This window comes from Heptranchias perlo, chromosome 5 (genome assembly GCF_035084215.1).
Source record: "Heptranchias perlo isolate sHepPer1 chromosome 5, sHepPer1.hap1, whole genome shotgun sequence".
NCBI classification, from domain to species: Eukaryota; Metazoa; Chordata; class Chondrichthyes; order Hexanchiformes; family Hexanchidae; genus Heptranchias; species Heptranchias perlo.
Window position 1 is genome coordinate 105,434,353 of NC_090329.1, and position 21,566 is coordinate 105,455,918.

A 21,566-nucleotide genomic window follows, 5' to 3' on the forward strand; every position below is an offset into this window, starting at 1 on the left:
GGCGATACCCTCCTGCACCTGTGCCACCATTCCCCTCATGCAGGAGTTGGACTCCTCCATCCTCCGTGCGATTGTGGAGAGTGCGCGTGGCACCTCTCCCAGTACCTCAGCAATGTTCTGGTGCCCCTCGACGACTCTCCTTTTGACAGGTGGCCCCCTGGGTTCAGCATCTGGGTCCGGCTGAGCAAAGCCTGGAGAAGAGTGCTCCCACCGACGCGGACCCTCCGCGGCTGACCCTGCCACCAGGGTCTGCTCATGCTCATGTGTGCGCGGTGACTCACCATGTGCAATCCCAACTAGCTGAGGGGGGGGACCCACCGAGGTGTGTGTATCTGCGCTGGTGGATGCAAGGCTCATGTGTGACGATGCACCCTCAGAGACGGGCATGTCCTCTGAGGAATCGCCCTCAACCGAGACGTCGATCGCAGACGGTCCTGGAAGAGAACAGAGGGAAATATCAGGCATGTGACCAAATGTGGCGGTGCGGCATATGCCATGTGATGCTACGATCATTCACGATCATGAGTGATGAGTGCCAGCTTTCCCTTACCGGCCGTTTCGCCAGAACCAGACTCGCCATCCGCCATCGACAGGCAATGCAGCGTGCGGCTGATCTCCAGTGCCTCGACCTCGGCGTCTGTCAGGGCCATCTCGTGTGGCGGGCCCCCTCCGGTGCATGCCCTATCGCGTGCGTTCCTGGCCCTCTTCTCCTGTGAGGGCAAAACACAAAAACGTTATTGAGTGATGATTACAATGTGAGACGCTTCAAGCATTGGTGTGATTGGGTTGAACGTGTGCCAGATGGATGGGAGGATGCGTGTGCCACATGGCCATCCCATTGTATGGGCATTGGGGTGTGTGGTAGTGGTCGAGTGGGGACAGGGACGGTGGGTACGTGCAGGCACTGTGAGGATGATAGTTGGGTGGCTGTGAGGATTGGTGCGGGAGCGCAGTACTGTCAGTGGAGATGGGGTTGTGAGGTGTTTGAGGTGATGTGGAAGACGGAGTGATGCAGAATGCGTTAGTGTACTCACTTTTCCGGACCTGGTGAGGTCATTGAATCTCTTGCGGCACTGAATCCAAGTGCGGGTGGTGTTTCCCCTGCTTGTGACCTCCGCGGCCACCTCCTCCCATGCCCTCTTGGTGGCGCTGGCAGGGCACCTCCTTCCATCCGTGGGGAACAGCGTCTCCCTCCTCATGCGGACCCCGTCCAGCAGCACCTGGAGGGCGTGGTCCGTGAAACGGGGAGCAGCCTTACCCCTGTGCTCCTCCATCCTTGATGGAGTGTAGTTTGTGGCTGGAGGGGCTTTGGTGGACTGCCCCTTTAAATAGAGCGCAACCATCGCTCAGACGTCAATGCGCATGCGCAGGCCGCCGGCACGCAGCTGAGAAGCGCGGAACCCGTAACTGCCGGCTAATCACATCAATCATCCCGCGATCGCGTGCGCAACGCACTCAATTTGGCCGGCGCGTTTTCCTCGAGCCCGCCCGACCACCCGCTGCCAACCCGCACCCCTGGTAAAATCGGGCCCAATGTGATGAATCTGTCTGATTGTCACCCTCTGATGCATCTGTTTCATTGTCAGCCTCACCCAATGCACTGCATCCATCGGGTGAATACGGCACCTTCAGTCACTCACAGGTCTGTTATTTCTCCCCTTGTAGGAGAAGAGAGCACAAATCGCAAGGGAGAGAGCGAGGACTGGGGGTGGACCTCCACAAATAGTCCAGTTCACAGATGTGGAGGAGGAGGTCATGGAGATAAGTGACACTGTTGCATACCTATCCGTTGGAGAAGGAGAGACTGGCAATCGGCAGATGGCTGGTGACAGAACGTTAACATCTTTCGCACGCATGATGAATTGATTTTATCAATGATTGAACTATTCCAGACCTCAGTTTGGTCAGTGGAAAGATTGTCACTTTTCCAATGAATAATTAATATTGTCTTCTGTTGTCTTCCAGAGTCATCACGCCTTCAAGAGGAAAGTTCCGAAATGGAAATAAAGCAATTCCTCAGAGGATCCCATTCCTTCTGAGGGTGGACCGTCACATGACATACAGCCATGCACCTGTGCAGATACTGACACATCGGTGGGTCATGTTAGACACTTAGTTGGGTTGTTACCTGGTGATTCATCACTCACAAATGTGTATGAGCATACACTGGAGGCAGGGGCAGCTGTGGAGAGTCCGCATCGGGGGCGGGGGCGGGGGCGGGGGCGGAGGCGGGGGGGGGTCACCCCTCTCCACGCTCTGCTCAGCTGGACATAGATGCTGAACCGCAGGGGCCATCATTGAGAATGAGAATGCGAGGTACTGGAAAACATGCCACTCGCACTCTCCACAATAGCGGAGAGAATGGAGGAGTACAACTCCATCGATAGTGGATTGGTGGTGCAGGACTGTGTGCGATGGAGAGGATGGTAACCTCTGTTGAGCTTCAAGCACTTCTCTCAAACGAGTCCATTCAGGCCATGACGACGGCCTTGCAGACTCTGGATGCCAACATGTCTGCCGCCTCAAACAGGCAGACAGATACTTTAGCCATGGCCTTACAATGTGGCACGTCTGCTCACCAACCTGCTGGCCTGCATGTTAACTTTCTGTGATTTGTGTACAAGGACACTGAAATCGCTCTGACTACCAACATCCCTTAGTCTCTCAACTTTTAAAAAATATTCTGCTTTTCTATTCTTCCTACCAAAGTGGATAATTTCACATTTCCCCGCATTATACTCCATCTGCCTCCTTCCCGCCCACTCACTTAATCTGTCTATATCCCTTTGCAGACTCTTTGTGTCCTCCTCACAGCTTACTTTCCCATCTAGCTTTGTATCGTTAGCAAACTTGGATACATTACCCTCAGTCCCCTCATCTAAGTCATTGTAAACAGCTGAGGCCCAAGCACCGATCTTTGCGACACCCCAACCTGCCAACCCGAAAATGATCTGTTTATTCTTACTCTCTGTTTTCTGTCCGTTAACCAATCCTCAATCTATGCTAATACATTACCCCCAATCCCATGATGTCCAAGTGAGCCCAGCAGAATGGTGGGAGTGATGTTGCACTAACCCAGGACAGGGATGATGATGAAAGGGGACATGGAAGTGGGGACTCCACTCAAAGCGCTGCCATGTCTCACCCATTGCCCCCTCCTCAATTGGGACCTGCAATGCTACTTCCTTTCCCGATGGCCAAGTCTGCCCCTGCACAGGTGCAGGTGGAGCAGTTCTTTGACAGAGCCTTCACGGGTTCCAAAACCCAGAGGTCATAGGCCAAGAGAATCTCAGCAGTCAGGGCAGGGATCTGAGAAACCTGTCAATACTTCTGCTGAAGCCACAGGGGATGCACCATGTAGAAGCGGCAGATAGAGAAAGGCCAAGAAATTGTAATTCACCAAGGGTATGCACAAGGGTGTTTGATGAGCTGTCATGTTGTTAATTCTTTATTTATTTTTGTTATGGCACACTCACCACCATTGCCATGTCTTGGCCATTATTGAGTCCTTTTTGTGAGTTCACCCTTTCATGTGCTTCATCATGAATGCCAAAACATGCATCTCAGTAGTCAGGGCAGTGATCTGAGCAACCTGCCACTACTTCTGCTGAAGCCATGGGGGATGCACTATGTAGAAGCAGTAGAAAGAGAAAGGCTAAGCAATTGTAATTCACCAAGGGTATGCACAAGTGTGTCATGTCATTAATTTATATTTTTTTATTATAGCACATTAAATGTAACCATTATCACCACCGCTGCCACGTGTTGGCCATTATTGAGTCCCTTTTGTGAATTCGCCCTTTTGCTTCATCATGAATGCCAAGACATGATGCCACCCATTGGGCGCATATTCAATGGGTGCATGCGTGGTTGAAGGACTGGTTTGTGCAAAGTGGAGGGGGATTTGCTGGTGTTTGTTCCAGGTGGCCTGAGTATTTCAAAGTCTTCAATTTGCACATCTCATTATGAGAGCCTGTTAGAGATGGGGCATCCCTGACATCACGGGCAGCAATGTGCGCCGCTGATCTGGTGATGGTTTCTCCATCTTCATTTTTTTCCTCCTCGTCCTCCTCATCCCCCATGTCCTCCTCCTCCTCATCCTCTTCATCTTCTTTAATGTTGCCGCCAAATGAGGATGTTTGATGAGCGCATTCGACCTCCTCTACCTGTAACCCTCTCTGCTGAGCGATGTTGTGCAGGACGCAGCACACAACGATTATTCTGCACACCCTCAACGGCGAGTTCTGAAGGGCTCCCCCAGATCGATCCAGGCACCTGAAGTGCATCTCATAGCATTCCTATGGCTTGTTCAATCACAGGCCTGGTGGTGATGTAGTTCTGGCTGCTGCTGTGCCTCGTTGGTGGGGTTTAAGAACATAGGAACATAGGAACAGGAGTCGGCCATTTAGCCCCTCGTGACTGCTCCACCATTTGATAAGATCATGGCTGATCTGTGATCTAACTCCATATACCCGCCTTTGGCCCATATCCCTTAATACCTTTGGTTGCCAGATATAAATTATCTCAGATTTAAATTTAGTTTCTCAGAGGTGTCATGAGCCACATCTGCAGGGGGTATCCCTTGTCTCCAAGGAGCCAGCCTTTAAGTCTGTCTTCTGTGTGGAAGAGATCCAGGATGTTGGACTCACGCAAAATGAAGGAATCATGTCAGCTTCCATGGAATCTGGCACACACATGCAGAAGCCTCCTTTCATGATTGCACACCAGCTGTGCATAAGAACATAAAAAATAAGAGCAGGAGTAGGCCATACAGCCCTCTGAGCCTGCTCCACCATTCAATCAGATCATGGCTGATCTTCCACCTCAACTCCACTTTCCTGCCCGATCCCCATATCCATTGATTCTTCTAGAGTCCAAAAATCTATCTATTTCAGCCTTGAATATATTCAACGACTCAGCATCCACAGCCCTCTGGGGTGGAGAATTCCAAAGATTCACAACCCTATGTGTGAAGAAATTCCTCCTCATCTCAGTCTTAAATGGCTGACCCTTATTCTGCAACTATGTCCTCTAGTTCTAGACTTTCCAGCCAGGGGAACAACCTTTCAGCATCTGCCCTGTCAAACCCCCTCAGAATCTTTTATGTTTCAATGAAATCACCTCTCATTCTTCTAAACTCCAGAGAGTATAGGCCCAGTCTACCCAATCTCTCCTCATAGGACAACCCTCTCATCCCAGGAATTAATCTAGTGAACCTTCATTGCACTGCCTCTAAGGCAAGTATATCCTTCCTAAGATAAGGAGACCAAAACTGTACACAGTACTCCAGGTGAGGTCTCACCAAAACCCTGTAAAACTGTAGTAAGACTTCCTTATTCTTGTACACCAACCCCCTTGCAATAAAGGCCAACATGCCATTTGCCTTCCTAATTGCTTGCTGTATCTGCATGCTAAATTTTTGGGCTCGAATTTAGCAGGCCTGCGGGTTCCCAGCGGGTGGTCCTCCGGGAGCGTCGAAAACGCGAACGGCGAAATTAGTGGGTTGCCCACGCGATCGTAGCAGGCAATCCACTAATAGGATCCAATTACCTGCTCCTCCGGGGTCCACGGCGCTGGCCTGCGCGTCGGTCGGGCTGCGCATGCGCAGTACGATCTGTCAGCTGGAGGCTCTCTAGTTAAAGGGGCAGTCCTCCACTGACAGATGCTGCAACCAATGGGACAAATTGCAGCATGGAGCAGCCCAGGGGGAAGGCTGCTCCCAGTTTAATGATGCCTCACCCCAGGTATCATCAGATGGGGTGAGGAGGAGGGGGAGGACACAGATCTTCCCCCCGGCGGGCGGGAGGAAGCGGCCTGCCTCTGCCACCAAGAAGGCCTGGCTCGAGGTGGCAGAGGGGGTCACCTGCGCCACCAACATATCGCCCACCTGCATACAGTGCAGGAGGCGCTGCAATGACCGCAGTAGGTCAGCCACAGTGAGAACACGAAGTCTTTCCCCTACACTCCGTCTGCCACAACACTGCCCCCACCCCACATCTCCTTCGGCACCGCCAACACTATTCTGTCACATCACCCTTCATGCCCACTCACACCCCATCCTCATCTTACCTCCACCTACTCACCTCGCCAGTACTCATCCTGCCACTAACACGCGACCCAATCCTCATACAATCTCATGGCTCCATCCCATACTCACCCTCTCGTGCATCTCCCTCACGGCCAGCCTCACTCAACCTGCCACCACCTGTGCTGCAGCCACAGGGCATGCATCACATATGTGCAGTAGGCAGGGTAAGGCAAACGTCTCGTCAGCATGAAGGGGGTGCACAAGGGTGTCTGAGGGTTTGTCATGGGTGTTACCCATATTGAATTTCAGAGCCACAAACAGCACACATTATATTGACACCACCACTGCCATGTCTCCGCGAATCCTGTCCATTGTGTCCAATAATGCCCGCTCCTGGGTATCACTATGAGGACCCACCACTGATGCCACCCATCGTGTTACTGCAGAGTAGGTGCAGGTGTATTTGCAGGGCTCGTCCGCGCAGACGACTGAGAGACATCGGCGGTGTTGCCGGCTGCACCCTGGAAGGATGCGGAGGAGAAGGTGTGGAGGACAGTGGTGACTTTGCCAGCGACAGGTAAGCAGTTGGTGCTGGGGCCAGCCAGGAGCAGCTCGGCATGAAAGAGGCTGCAGATCTCCACGACTACATGTCGAGCGAATCTGCGCCTCCCTGTGCACTGCTGCTCGGAGAGGTCCGGGGAGCTGCGCCTCGGTCTGTGGACCCTGTGGCGAGGGTAGTGCCCTCTGCGACGCGTCTCTCTCTGCGGTAGCCCTCCCTCCTGCTGTGCAGGTGGGCGTGCAACCACACCGTGTTGGGGGGATCCACGTCTCTGCGGTGGACGGCGTGGACTGCGAGGCTGCTGGTGGTGGTCATGCTCTTCGTCCTCCGAGGGTGTCCACACACCACCCAACTGGCAGGTGTTGGTCTGAGGGGTTGTGCAGGGTAGGTGTGTGGGTCCTCGGACTGGGGCTGCGGTTTCGTGTCGGTCTGTCCTCTGGCTTGGCCGGGGGGTGGTGGGGGGCAGGGGTTGCCTTATATGACGCGGTGGCCTCCTGCGTGGGTGAGGGCTCTCCCCCGTGGAGCGCACCTTGGCACCTGCCACAGGCTGCTGGCTGCAACACGTCTGGTTTGAAGGGTCCTGTTTCCCCCAGTGTGGGAAACTGACTGCTTTGAACCTAAAATCCCACACTTCCTCTTTTGACAGCTGCTTCAGCTCATTAACTGACCACAACGAGCAAGTTAAGTGCTCTCAAGTGGAACCCCGCTGGCTTTAATTGCCTGCGGGATTCCCACCAGCGGGGCTTTCGCGCGCAGCCCCGCACGTCAGCGCGGTACCCGGAAGTGGCCGGGATTTCGTCCGAATCCGGTCACGTGATCGGAGATCGGGATTTTCGGGGCCCCCCCGTTGGAAACCCGCAGGTAACCCGACCCTAAAATCGAGCCCTTTGTGTTTCTTGTACGAAGTCACCCAAATCCCTCTGAACACCAATATTTAATAGTTTCTCACCATTTAAAAAATATTCTGTTTTTCTATTCTTCCTACCAAAATGAATAACCTCACATTTCCCCACATTATACTCCATCTGCCACCTTCTTGCCCACTCACTTTACCGGTCTATATCCCTTTTGTAAGACTACAAATATGGAAAATGCTGTAAAAACACTATAAAACTGCAGGACATGAAACAGGCTGCGAGATATGAAACAGTTAACCTCAGGTGCCAGTCAAAGAGACTCCAGCCCATGAACAATTTAAGAGACTCATTTATATCAAACAATGATCCCCTGGAGAAGACACATTAACATCGAGACAATGTATATTCAAACTGAGCCTCTAAGCCGTGCTCAGTCTCGGATAAGAACGGAAGGCCTTTCATACTAAACAATATTGTGAGCCAAGGACCCATCACAGTGAGGAATGACTTCATCTAAGTCATTGTCCTGATGCTGTGCAGGTAGCGAGGGAGGAGACATGGAGTTGTTTCTTGACCTCACAGCTCTGCACAACTAAGGAGTTTTGAATCATCGAGGTGCCCAAATGAAGAGGTGTGAATGTCAAGCAATCCAACAGATTGATAGCTGAAACCACAGATGAGGCACAGGTGGGCATTTGCATGACTGGAACACTATAAGAAGGTACAACAGCAGCACATGGAGGCTGCAGTCAGGTGAAGATGGACTGAGACCAGTCACCAGGCCTACAATCAACATCGGTAATGACCAGCCACATGGGTGATTGTAAGTTCCAGGCAAACCACTAAGGGGTTTGCACTGCGGAGGCTGCAGTCAAGGGAAGAAGGACAGAAACCGGTCATTTCCAGGTCCAGGCCTACGATCAGTATCGGTAACGACTAGCCGCATGGGTGATTGTAAGTTTCAGTCAAATCGTTGAAGGGTTTGTACTGGGGTTTTGTTGGTCTAATAAAGAAACAAGTTTGGGTTGAGCCAAAGCCTGTTTGTCGCGTGCAATTTTGTTCTTGTGATTCCGAGATCCAAGAACCGGTGGAAGGCGGAAGGGAACGGAACACCTTACACTTTGCAGACTCTTTGCGTCCTCCTCACAGCTTACTTTCCCACCTAGCTTTGTATCATCAGCAAACTTGGATACATTACACTCGGTCCCTTCATCTATGTCATTAATATAGAATATAAATAGCTGAGGCCCAAGCACCGATCCTTGCGATACCCCCCTAGTTACAGCCTGCCAACCTGAAAATGACCCGTTTATCCCTACTCTCTGTTTTCTGTCCGTTAACCAATCCTCTATCCATGCTAATATATTACCCTCAACCCCATGAGCCCTTCTCTTGCGTAAAAACCTTTTATGTGGCACCTTACTGAATGCCTTTTGAAAATCCAAATATACTACATCCCTGCTAGTTACATCCTCAAAAAACTATAATAAATTTGTCAATCACGATTTCCCTTTCATAAAACCGAGTTGACTTTGCCTAATCATATTATGATTTTGTAAGTGCCCTGTTACCACTTCCTTAATAATGGCTTCCAGCATTTTCCCGACAATTGATGTCAGGCTAACTGGCCTGTTGTTCCTTGTTTTCTCTCTCCCTCCTTTCTTGAATAGCGGGGTCACATTTGCTACCTGCCAATCCACTGCGATCATTCTAGAATCTAGAGAATTTTGGAAGATCAAAACCAATCATAGAATCATAGAAGTTTACAACATGGAAACAGGCCCTTCGGCCCAACATGTCCATGTCGCCCAGTTTATACCACTAAGCTAGTCCCAATTGCCTATAGAATGGATCCACTATCTCTGCAGCCACCTCTTTTAGAACCCTAGGATGTAGGCCATCAGGTCCAGGGGATTTATTGGCTTTTAGTCCTGTTAGTTTCTCAAGTATCTTTTTCTCTACTGATATTAATTACGTTAAATTCCTCACTCTTATTTACCCCTGGGTTCTCCTTTATTTTTGGTATGCTTTTTGTGTCTTTTACTGTGAAGACAGATACAAAATATTTGTTTAATGTCTCTGCCATTTCCTGATTCCCCATTACAAATTCTCCTGTCTCAGCCTTTAAGGGAACCATGTTTACTTTTGCTACTCTCTTCCTTTTTACTTACTTGTAGATGCTCTTACAATCCGTTTTTATATTTTTTGATAGTTTACTTTCATATTCTATTCTCTCCCTTATCAATTTTTTGGTCGTCCTTTTCTTGTTTCTAAAACTCTGCGTAGGCATTGATGGAGTGATATCCTTTCGGTTTATGAACAATCATGGTTCATATGGAGGTCATCGGATTGATACTTTTGTGCAATCAATTGCTCCCTGCACTCGTTGGAAGCCTGCCAGAGAGTTGAATGTCACTGCCCTCTCAGTCGAGGGGGAATTTCACGTAGTTGGATGCCCTGGCTAACAAGACATCCATCACCTGTCATATACACTTATATGCAGACGACTGAGACATACTGGAGATGTCACCTGTGGCGCCCTGGAAGGATCCGGAGGCAAAGAAATTGAGGATAATGGTGACTTTAAGTGCGACGGGCAAAGCATGGCCATCAAGTCCAGCAGGGAGAAGCTCTGCGGATGTCTGCGACCACCTGCCGGCTCACTCTGATCCTGCATAGACACTGTCCCTCAGAGAGGTCCAGGAAGCTCAGCCTCTGTCTGTAGACCCTCTCAAGCGGGTAATGCCTCCTGTGACCTCGGCCCCTCCGTTGGTCCCCTTTCTGCTCTTCCACAGGTCCTTGTGGGACATCCCTGTCTTGTGCAACTGCAGATCCCAGAACTGCATCCGTACCTGCCATAGATGGTGATGCGCCTCCTCCTCAGATGTACTGTGGAATAGATCCATTGCGCCCCCCATCCTGATCTTGTCAGTTTGAGGGGCCCCAAAATGTTGTAAGTTTGTCTGAATGCAAGAATTCTTAGTCTCAACAAAGAAACATAAAGAATTCCCAGCCAACTGTTTGTCAGAGAGAACTGAGTGCCCAGCTGCAATAACTCACTTTCATTGAGATGTGTCAATCACTGATTTAAAGGGCCAAATGAGCTTCAGCTGCAACTCGCCTCCATTTCAATGGCGTGTTTCAAAAGCCACGGGAGACACGTTCAGGAGTAGTTAAATCCGTTGCTGTTGCAGAATCCACAAAAAACTAAGTACCTAAAGTGTTTCAACTACCTGAATTGGCCCTTTAAATATTGGCCTCCAGCTTTAAGTGGGGTTGGGACATCCGGGTTTCTGTTGTGCACGCGCATCCTAACGCATCTGGGTTAAACCTGGAAGTGGGCGCATTGGAGCCGTGATGCGGTCCCGCTCCAAAAAGCTGCTACTTTAACCTCCCAGCTGCCCCCACCCCACGTATTCTCGGGGGTTAAAATGACCCACCAGGTGAGGCCAGGATCGGGCTCAACTTTGATACCCCCATGGTTGAAGCTTTACACATGAATAATGGTTACTTGGGTGAATTTTCATAGGATGCCTAGCAAGGTGTCAATGCCTTCTGGAGACAAGGGAAGAAAATTGGCAAAACAATATCCCTTTGCAATGCTTTCAAATTACTTTTGTTAAATCACTGTCCTTCCATCTATGGCCCAGCTAATTTTTGTATTCTCAGTGGTCCCTATGTGCTGTACCATTGTAAATGGAAAACCTAAATGATGGAACATTATCATTTTGAAATTATGATTATCTTAACCTGGTTGTCTGAAATTCTTTTATTGTTATTTTAATGGAGTCAGTACTTATTTAAGCATGGAGTGAGCCTTTGGCTTAGTGGTAACATTCCCGCCTCTGAGTTAGAAGGTGAAGGGCTTGAGCCCCATTCCAGACAGCCCAGGGCTTGTGTCTGGGCGAAGTGACCACTGGCTCAGAGGTAATAACCCCGCCTCTGTGTTAGAAGTGTTGGATTCGGACCCAACTCCAGCTAGTCCTGGCAAGTGGCAGTTCTGAATACTGGATTGATGTCCAGGTGCCAACTATGAACACTTATGCCCAATGGGTGCAGGTGCCCCCTACCTCCCCCCAACATTGTAAAGTATAGGATCAGCCTTGGTTGCAGTCCACCTAGGAGGAGATATTATGAAGATAAAAATAGTGAGGAAGGCGTTGGGAAGCCACCTCAGCTAACCTTCCCTAGTAAGCGGCTCAAGAATCTCGTGTGTGAAATTTGAGTTAGGACGTCCACAAGGGCAGAACACAACGGACAGATGGACCTGTTCCATTTTTTTTTTCCTTGAGATACTTCATTATTGTGATGTACTCCACCTAATAGTTTAGCTGAAAAGCACAGCTTGGCAAGTGGATTTGGATAAGTAGCCTTGAGCCTCAAACCTATTAATTAATCATTTGGTTGGTAAATCAGCACTCCAGCTGTTGGAACTTCAAGGCTTTTACCATAACATTCCAGCTCACTATAAACATTAGCATCATGACAGCACTGCAAATAAAATATTATTGAATGATGGCCCATGTAAACTTGATATTCTGTATTTGAAATACACTTAATTACTAGATACAAAGGGTTAGAAGGATGGTGTAATTTCCTTCCTGCTTATATAACAATATGTCAGAAGGCAGTATAACCAGCAACCTTGCCCTTAGCTGCTGGCCCTCACAGACTTAATGGTGTTTTCTGCTTACTTCATTGGACTGTTAATGCCTGGAGCCTAGAAATTATCTTTATCCAGACTGAACAGCATATCTGTGAGGCATCAGACTTTTCTCTACACCTTTACCATTGTCCCTCGATGCTTCCAAGCAATGATTTGATTAGTTCTCCCCATGATTTTTAAAGCTTCAGATATTTCTATAAAGGATTGCTTGTCTTAGCTTCTGGCACTTGTGTTTTTATTTTCCTCCTTTTTTGTTCCTTATTATCCACAAATTATTTTCTGACTTTCCTCCTTTGGAAAGCCACCCCTTGATATAGACCTTCCCTCAGCAAAAGCAGCAGTTGATGACCTATTCCGAGGCCTGTGCCGAATCTGCTATATAACCCACCGCTAAGAAATGTAGGAGAGTGGAATAAAAACAGAAAATGCTGGAAATACTCAGCAAGTCAGGCAGCATCTGTGGAGAAAGAAACGGAGTTAACGTTTCAGGTCGATGACCTGACGGAAAGGTCACTGACCCGAAACATTAACTCTGTTTCTTTCTCTACAGATGCTGCCTGACCTGCTGAGTATTTCCAGCATTTTCTGTTTTTATTTCAGATTTCCAGCATCTGCAGTATTTTGCTTTTGTTTTTAATGTAGGAGAATGGCCTTTGGTGACTTTCTCCTCTGCCCAGTATGTAAATGAACAGCCTTTGCTTGGGTCTTCTTCGCTAAGACAACACCAATGATACTCGTAATTCCCAATGTGGCTGCAGCCTACTTGACCGCAAAGCAGGCTCCAGTTAGTTCTTTAATATGTTTTTTTCTCCCATTTTCCACCTTTCATTACAGCTACTTACCTTCACACATCTCCTTTGATTTGTGGCAAATAGATTATAGACTACCTTATTACTTTCAGTATGACAGCTGGTAATTGGTGCGTCTGTGGGAAGTGCACTTACTCTCCACTTTTAGTGTTACTTCAGATGCAGGCTCTGTCAGCATGGAGTCTGCATTGTTTACTTGACTCCTTTCAGATTGGTTGCACAGTGAAAAGAAGAGCTCTGCATTGTGGGAGTGAATCATCTACTGGCACTGCACAACTTAAAGGGGAACCATCGCCTGAAAAGAATGGTTGGCGACCGTCATATTTATTTACAAATACACAAGAAGACATAACTGTTTTTTATATCACACCATTATGTTACTTGCACATGAAATTATTATGACAAAAATGACAAATAGCTTGTCTCTCCCTCTCTCTCTCCCCGGAATGAGATGTTTGACAAACACTTCTTAAAGAAAGCATTTACACTCAAATAGTGAGGCATATTTGTTCATGTCGTCTGCTGACACAACTTTCCTCAGCAATATCTCTATGAGATGACTCACTAATGAATCCATAACTGACCTTTAGTTTGTTAAAGTGGTAAGCCCCAAACATCCTCTACAGTTACACTGGGATTGTACCAGCCAGTGCTATCCAGCATTGACCCCACTGGAGTGGGTACTTAATTTGCAATGGGTGGGTGGGCATATCTCCAGTGCCAATCTGCTCCATGCAGCTGGAAAATCTGACACCTTCCCGCCATTGGTGGGGCACCTTGCCCAGGCTAGCTGCCCCCTCTCCCCACTCCTGCTTCGTCTGAGATCCTGGTCAAGTTCCCTTTGCCCCCCTCCCCCCACCCCCCACCCCACCATGTAAGGGGGCACGATCAAGAAAATTTTTCTCAAAAAAATTATTTTTCTTTTCTCCGGGTTCCAGGCTGCTTCCCTGGCCTGGACTCTGTGCCCACCCACTTTGGCCCATCTGGAGATCGATATGTCTCACCTCAGTTGGTGTGCCAGTCTCCAGTAATGCACCAGATCCGGTATGAGCGAGGGGAATGAAAACTCCTGGTGCAGGGAGTCCATGCAGTGGCTCCTCCCCTCCCCCAATAATATTTACCTTGTAAAGGATGGGCGGAGGTTCCACCCCTTACCAGACATGCTACGAGTCACAAAAGTGGCAGAGGCCCAGCGCAGTAGTTAGGTTATCACCATTTTCGAATGCGTTCCACTGCTCTCTCACCAGAGTTATGGTGGGTGCTCGGCAGAACCTGTGAAGATTCTTGGGGCTGCAGTCTTCGTTGTTCCAGTTCTAGTCCATATTATTGGTATAGTCAATTAAACATAGCAAAAAAAGGTCAATTTTTTCCCCCTTTAAATCTGTATGCCCTGCCTCCATAATTCATTCTACCTAATAGCATTCTTCAAAATTTGATGTACTTGGCTGTTGGGACACACGCAAATGCCATGTTCCAGTCGGTCATTATTAAGGGCAAAGTTTAAGCACAGACTTAAGTGCCAGTAAGGGCAACAATACTGTGCTCCACAATACATTGAAGTGAGGTTTACATGAATCAATTTGGAAATATTGGAACATTATTATGAAGTGATTATATGGTGAGTTCCGAATTTCAGCTGTGCTGCGGAGTGTTGCTGCAGATAGAGAAGGAAAATAAAGGAAAAAGCCAGGCAGCCCAGGGTCTCTCCTGCATTCCTCCTTGTAACTGGCTGAACCTTGTAACCTGTAACTTGTTGTAAACCCTTTCCTCTTTCCTTAATACAGCAAGCCATTTTGCTTCATTGATAAAAATACATTTTTATCATAAAATGTGGTACAAATGCATTTAGCCATGACTAAACTGAATTAAATCATATTCCTATTATTCTAAACTACATAAAACTACATTTAAATCTGTATTATAAGCCAGAATTTTAAACACCTATTTCAGAAATTTGCTGTAGGTCTGGTACTGCAAGTGATAAGGAGCAAAAATGCTTTGCCCTTTTATACATTTATCTTTTATCCCTTGGAGACGGTGACTTAGGCTGGGGTTCACTTCCATTGGAGACCTGCATCTCCCTGTTACTTTGCCCAAGCAGTCATTTTTCACACAAGAGTCCGGATAGTGAATGTTGGCAGGTGATTCATCTATGGGATGCATCACAACCCCCAAATCTGATTTTCACTGTATCCGCACCTTTTCCAACGGAGGGCATTAGATAGTGACCTTGGGCTCGAATTTAGCAGGCCTGCGGGTTCCCAGCGGGTGGTCCTCCGGGAGCGTGGAAAACGCGCACGGCTAATCGTGTGCGTCCCCCACGCGATCGCGGGATAATTGAACACATTAAGCCCTGCTTCCGGGTTCTCCGCTCCCCAGCTGCGTGCCGGCCGGCTGCGCATGCGCAGTGCCGTCGACGCGATGTAGGAGCTCCACTTAAAGGGGCAGTCTCCCAAAGCCCCTCCTGCTGCAAGCAAGAGGTTTGAGACAATGGCTCAGCAAAGGGGAAAGGCTGCGCCCCGTTTTTCAGACCTGGCACTGCAGCTGATGCTGGAGGGCGTGAGGAGGAGGAGGGAAACACTCTTCCCAGAAGATGGACGCAAGTTCCCTGCCGCCGCCACCAGGAAGGCATGGGCAGAGGTGGCGGCGGAGGTGAGCAGCAGGGGCAACACCCCAAGGACTTGGGAGCAGTGCCGCAAGCGCTTCAATGACCTGACTAGGTCTGGCAAGGTGAGTACACCAACGCACCCTCCCACATCCCGTCCCCACCATCACGCCAAACAGATCACAACCCCTCCTGCACAGCCACCACTGCGCTCCATCAGCAATCCTCACAGCCACTCATTCACCATCCTCGCCGTGCATGCAAGTACCCACCATCCCTGACCCCACCCGAACACTACCACACACCCCAATCCCCATGCAATGGGATGGGCACGTGGCCCACGCATCCTCCCATCCATCCGCGCCACGCTCAACCCAACCACACCGATGCTCGATGCGTCTCACGATGCAATACGCACCCACTCACACATCTGTGTTTTGCCTTCACAGGAGAAGAGAAGCAAGAACAATCGGGAAAGGGCACGCACCGGAGGTGGGCCGCCGCAAGTGGTGAAGCTCACCGACGCCGAGGTGGAGGCGCTCGACCTCGCCCGCACGCGACATTGCCTGTCGGTGGCTGATGGCGAGTGTGTCGCTGCCGAAACAGCCAGTAAGGGAAAGCTGACACTCAACACCCATGATCGCGAGTTACCGTCTCATCACCTGCCATCAGGCGCACTGTCAAGTTGGTCCACATGCCTCAAAGTGCCCTCTGTTCTCTTGCAGGTCCGTCTGTGTGTGAAGCGATCGTGGAGGGCGATTCCTCAGAGGTCATGGCGGTCTCTGAGGGTGCATCGTCACATCAGAGCCAACCATCCACCAGCGCAGAGACACGCACCTCGGTGGGTCCCCCTCGCCAACTAGTTGGGGTAGCACTTGGTGAGTCACCGCGCACGAGTGAGCATGAGCAGACCCTGGTGGCAGGGGCAGCCGCGGAGGGTCCGCGACGGAGGGAGCACTCATCTCCAGGCTCTGCTCAGCCGGACCCAGATGCTGAACCCAGGGGGCCACCAGTGAAAAGGAGAGTCGTCGAGGGCCACCAGCTAATTGCTGAGGTACTGGCAGAGGTGCCGCGCGCATTGTCCACAATAGCGCAGGCGATGGAGGAGTCCAACTCCTGCATGTGGGCATTGGTGGCGCAGGCACAGGAGGGTACCGGCGACACAGTGTCGCGGGTAGATGCGGGACTGTCTGCGGTGGAGGACAGGCTGGCCTCCCTCGAGCGTCACGCACAGCTCCAGATCGAGTCCATGCAGGCCCTGACAACGTCTGTACGGATTCAGGGTGAGCAACATTCCGCCGCCATCAACAGGCTGAGGGATACACTAGGGGTGGCCTTGCAAGTCCACACACATGCCATCCAAACTGCCGTCCAGCATGGTGGAAGGGATGATGTGGGCCGAGGCCAAGAGAGGGATGATGGTGACCGGGGACATGGAAGCGGGGACGCTTCTCAAGGCGCCCCCACGTCCCACCCGTCGCCCACCTCTCAACCAGTACCCGCAATGGTGCCTCCTCTCCAGGTGGCCGAGTCTGCCCCTGCCCCGGTGCAGGAGGAGCAGTCTGTGGAGGTGCCGTCACGGGCACCGAAACCCAGGGGCCGTCCGCCAAAAGCATCTACCCGGTCAAGGCAAGAACACGAGCAACCTGCCACTACCTCTGCTGGAGCCACAGGGGTAGCACCACGTAGGGGTTCCCGGAAAAGAATTGCAAAGGCCTTATAATCACAAAGGGAATACACCAGGGTGTTTATTAATTTGTACATTTTTTTTTATATAATGTCACAATGGAGATATTAAATACTCTATTCTCACCACTCCTGCCACCTCTCGTCCATTCTTCCGCGGCTTGTGCAGTAGTTGCGTTCCGTGGAGGCCATCATGACGGCGAACACCTGCTGCCACCCATTGGGCACACTGCTGTGGGTGCAGGATTACTGGCAACACTCTTCAGTGGAGGGGGCTGGTATGGCCGCTCGCATGTGCAGGTGAGGAGATGCAAGCGCCTCGCAGTGTCTGACTCTAGGAGAACCGCTGACGTATGAGTGCCTCCCTGGCCCGGCGACCATCCCGGTGAGTCGCGGTTCGGCGCATGGGTCGTCCAACATCCTCTGGCGCGTCCTCCTCCTCCGCCTCCGCCTCCTCCGCCTCCTCCTCCTCCTCCTCCTCCTCCTCCTCGCCCTCGCCTTCCTCAATGTGGGTGGCGGGTGTGGATGGGGCCTCCTCCAGCGGCACCCCTCTCTGTTGGGCCATGTTGTGCAGGGCACAGCAGACAACTATGATTCGTCCCACTCTGAATGGTGTGTATTGGAGCGCTCCCCCAGAACGATCAAGGCACCTGAAGCGCATCTTGAGAAGCCCTATGGTCTGCTCAATTGTAGACCTGGTAGCAGTGTGGCTGTCATTGTACCGACGCTCCGGCTCGGTGATGGGGTTCCTCAGAGGTGTCATGAGCCACGTGTGGAGGGGATACCCCTTGTCGCCGAGGAGCCAGCCGTTGCCGGCGTTGGGTGCCTGCAGGATGGGCGGGACGGCGGACTCCCTGAGGACGAAGGCATCGTGGCAGCTGCCGGGGTATCTGGCGCACACGTGTAGGAATCTCTGGCGGTGGTCACAGATGAGCTGGGCGTTCATGGAGTGATACCCCTTCCTGTTGATGAACAGCCCTGGCTCATGCGGAGGTGCCCGTATTGCGATGTGGGTGCAGTCGATTACACCCTGTACCCGTGGGAAGCCGGCCATGGCATGGAATCCAACCGCCCTCTCCATCTGGCTGCGCTCATCCATGGCGAAGTTGATGTAGTGCGAGGCCCTGCGGAACAACCCATCGGTGACCTGCCTTATGCACTTGTGTGCAGAGGACTGACAGACCCCGGTGATGTCCCCGGTGGTACCCTGGAAGGATCCGGATGCGAAGAAGTTGAGGGCAGTGGTGACTTTGACGGCGACAGGTAAGAAGATGCTGCTTGGTCCATCAGGGAGCAGCTCGTCGTTAAGGAGGCTGCAGATGTCGGCGACTACCTGGCGATTGACTCTGAGCCGACGTATGCACTGCTCCTCGGAGAGGTCCATGAAGCTGAGCCTCGGTCTGTAGACCCTGTGCGGAGGGTAGTGCCTCCTGCGACGCATCTCTCTCTGCGGTTGCCCTCCCTCCTGCTGTGCAGGTGGGTGTGCCGCAGCACCGTGTTGGGGGGCCCCACCTCTCCGAGGCGGACGGCGTGGACTGCGAGGCTGCTGGGGCTGGTCATCCTGTTCGTCCTCCGACGATGTCAACGCACCACCCATCTGGCAGGTGTTGGTCTGAGGGGTTGTGCAGGGTAGGTGGGTGGGTCCTCGGACTGGGGCTGCGGTTTCGTGTCGGTCTGTCCTCTGGCTTGGCGGGGGTTGGTGGAGGGCAGGGGTTGCCCTATGTGACGCGGTGGCCTCCTGCGTGGGTGAGGGCTCTCCCCCGTGGAGCGCACCTTGGCACCTGCCACAGGCTGCTGGCTGCAACACGCCTGGTTGAGGAGGGACTGTTTCCCCCAGTGTGTGAAACTCACTGCCTTGAACCTAAAATCCCACACTTCCTCTTTTGACAGCTGCTTCAGCTCATTAACTGACCACAACGAGCAAGGTAAGTACTCTCAAGTGGAACCCCGCTGGCTTTAATTGCCTGCGGGATTCCCACCAGCGGGGCTTGCGCGCGCAGCCCCGCACGTCAGCGCGGTACCCGGAAGTGGCCGGGATTTCGTCGCGATCTGGTCACGTGACCGGATATCGGGATTTTCGGGGCCGCCCCGCTGGGAACCCGCCGGAAACACGATCCCAAAATCGAGCCCCTTGAGTGGGAAACCTGGATGATTTTTCCCCTTCCCTAGCTCCGGAATGCTTGTAGCCAATTGAAGCACCTTCCCGTCCACTGCCTCAGGGGTGATCAGCTAACTCAACACAGTCCAGGGATTGAATCCAACATCTTAGAATGTGGAACTTGCTACCACATGGAGTGGTTGAGGTGAATAACATAGATGCATTTAAGGGGAAACTAGATAAGTATATGGGGGAGGAAGGAATAGAAGGGTATGTTGCTAGGGTTCGATGAAGTAAGGTAGGAGGAGTCTCGTGTGGAGCATAAACTCAGACATAGACCTGTTGAGCCAAATGGCCTGTTTCTGTGCTGTAAATACTATGTAATCTTTCTGGCTTGTATGACTCAGTATCATACCATGTGATATATTTGCCCACATAGGACTGGAAAAGGCAACTTCAGTCCATCTGGCTCCTTGGAGCTCATCGACGGAGCCTTCAAGGAGCCCCATGGTATTAGATTTTCTACAGGCCTGTGAAAAGGTAGTGGAAAGTTAGCCCGACAGGAAACTGATTGCAAATGTATCTAAAGGTAAAATGAGGACTCACATGTAAATGTTTTATGGAGTTATAAGTGAACTCTGCTGCTGAGAGGAAGATATTGATTGCTGCCAGAGAAAATCCTTGAACATTCTTTGCACTGAATTATATGCAATATACTGATTTCCATGAGATTAGTCATCAAGACTTTACTTTAATAAGTATGATTATTAATAAGACACTGTTTGAGAGGAATATATTACCTCACTATTGAATTACAGAAGTCCAAAATGAAAGGTTCTTAAATCCAAGATTCCTAGAGTGTTTATAAATTGAATATGAAATAATGATTTATCACAATTTGAAATCACACAGTAAAGGGTCTCATCTACTAAAATAACTGCATAGGCTAACATGACAGTTTAGGATTTTTTTCCGTACAATGTTGTAGGTTCAATTCCTATCAGCGATTTTAGTTATTTTGACAATAATAATTATTACATAGCTCACCCACACTTGTCGATTATTTGATTCCCTATTACTGGCGGGATATAGCACCTAAAAATTAAGGGGTAGATTTGCAAGGCCCCACATTGTCCACAATTTATTGATATGTGCTGGCACATGTCGGGCCATTTAATGGCGGAAAGCCTCACAAAATTTACCTTTAAGTATTCTATAAATTTTTAAGATAATTGGTTAAAAAGCCAGGGGGCAGTTGAGGAGAATTCTTTTTTACTCAGCGAGTTGTTATGATCTGGAATGCTCTGCCTGAAAGGGTTGTGGAAACAGATTCAATAATAACTTTCAAAAGGGAATTGGTTACATCCTTGAAAAGGAGAAATTTGCAGGGCTATGGGGAAAGAGCAGGGGAGTGAGACTAATTGGATACCTCTTTCAAAGAGCCGGTGCAGGCATGATGGGCCAAATGGCCTCCTTCTGTTCCGTACGATTCTATGATTCTAGGAAATCATTGGACATCAAACTGGAATAATAGTTGAAGAAGGAGGACCTTATATGATTTCCATGTTGCACAGGGGCAAAATCCACAGTATAACCAAAGAGCGAAGTTGCTAACCTGACTGCTCATTGAATGTTGTTACGTAGTTTAAGGCCACTTTGAGTGGCCTCACACTGCTTTAGCTTTGCAGCAGCTTCAGCATAAACTGCAAACAAAGCAAAGTAAACATTGAAAAAAATTCCCAAAGGTAACGTTTTAAATTTCATTTTAAAATGTAAATCTTATACTTTTTAGTATCAGCTGACTGTCTTGTCAGCTTTTTGCTAATGTTAAAAAATGCAATTTGACATTTGAGCAGCATGTCAGGACATGCATGTCAGAATAGATGCTCAGCACTCGGCCCGGCTGATCACAGAACAAAGCAGAGCTGACCATATCAGTGCACCCAACTTCGTATTGCACTAAGCAGGTACTTGTTCTGAAAAGTACCTGTAGTGTAATGGCACCATCAGGGTGCATGGGTGTATGCTTGCATGGTCTGTATTGTTCCAGCGAGTGTGGTATGTTTTTAATATACTGTAAACTGACAGTTGATGTACCTTTAAGTATGCAAATCAACTTAGTGACTGCATTAATCATTCTAAATATGTCTTCTCCATTAATTAGCCAGTTAAGAGACAGCAATACGGTGAGTTAGTACTTATGATGTGTAGTGAAAAGAAAGGGAGAAGAAAGTAGACTGAAACCATAGAAGGGAACA